The sequence below is a fragment of the Propithecus coquereli genome, unplaced genomic scaffold (genome assembly GCF_000956105.1).
Source record: "Propithecus coquereli isolate 6110/MARCELLA unplaced genomic scaffold, Pcoq_1.0 Scaffold574, whole genome shotgun sequence".
NCBI classification, from domain to species: Eukaryota; Metazoa; Chordata; class Mammalia; order Primates; family Indriidae; genus Propithecus; species Propithecus coquereli.
Window position 1 is genome coordinate 1,047,637 of NW_012151663.1, and position 1,516 is coordinate 1,049,152.

Here is a 1,516-nt window from a genome sequence, read left to right on the forward strand (position 1 = left end):
TGGAAGGTATATTTTTCGTGTATCCCCTTCTCAAGAGTGCTATCATTTGGCAGTATTCTAGGAACCTAGTTTTCTGCCAGAGTTAATGAAACTATCACATGGATCACAGTGCTACAAACCTAGTACAGCAACACATATCTGTGAGGAGGATGCTCTGTGGGTAGCACGTGCTCTGGCGCAGGCTTTGGAAACTGGAAGAAAAGGCGACTGGCAGTGGGCAGGTGAGACATGGTCTTTATTGTCAGGGGGATACAGCAGTGGCAAAAAGCATGGCCGAGAACATGGCGAGCACTTATATATGGCTCTGAACAATAGTGGCAACACGCCATGGGAAAGCGTGATCATGTGGGTTCACATAGGAGATAACACCTTGGTTACATGAGTATGGAGACTCATGCCTCCCCGGAAGGCCAGTTAGCCTGGGGGTCGGGGGGCCAGGCCGGAAAAACCACTGCGGCAGTCATCTTAGTTTGGCCTAAGAAACCTGTTGCCTATACGAACGTGTTTTCCCTTACAATATCTTTGGAACAAAATCTCTGTCTATATTTAGTATTATTTCTTTATAATATATTTTCTAAAGAGGAATTTGTAGGTTAAGGCATATGAATGAATATATTTAAGGCTCTTTAAGGGATATGATATTCTGTAATTTGTTTCTTACTGTATCAGAATAGATAGATGTACCTCTGACAGGGAAAGATGGCAAGTATAAAACCTGCCACAGCTTCCTAAGTGCCCTACTTTGACAATGAGACTCAGTGGACAAGAGGGAGAGTGTTTATTACTCAGGGCCCAGCAAATGGCAGGAGTATCATGCGGGAGGCCAGTTACCCCACCTCCAAGTCCCGGGGGCAATACCACACACCCAGATGCAGGCAGTGCGTTGTGAGGCAGTTAAGGAACCTAGGCTAGCCGAGTGTTCGGTGTCTTTTGTAGCAAGCAGTGAACACACTAGTTCCTCTTCCCTGGAAGTGAGCAGTTGTGCTGCCTTCTCATGGAGCAGTCGCTGTGACCTACCTAGGTACCTATGCAGTAGCAAAGGAAGTTGCTCAGGGTCAGAGGGATGCTAGGTCTTGCAGTTTGGCACTCAGCAAGGATGTGCGGGAATCGCTTTCACCCGTAATGATACTATATAATCACTGCATACTGTCTTGTTGCTCCATGAATTAATATAAATATATTGGAGACAGGAAACATCTCAGGAGTTTTGCAGAGCTTTGCCCTGAAGGAATATGTGAACGTGTTAATTTGCATATCAAAAGCTGTTTCACCTCAGGAGGGCATCTCTGAAAGACAGCAGCGGCTGAATCCCACAAGGCGCCATGTTTCTCAGACCTAAAGGTTTGGATTTGCTTTGTAAAGCAAAGCAGATCCATTAAAAACTACAGGATGAGAGATGATCAGAGAGTGCCTGTCCCAAACAGACAGCTGTCCGTGGCTATATGCAATTAGCCCAAGGGACAGTTCCTGCTTAAAACTCCGGACTACGTGTCTCCATTCACAATAACCTGATAAA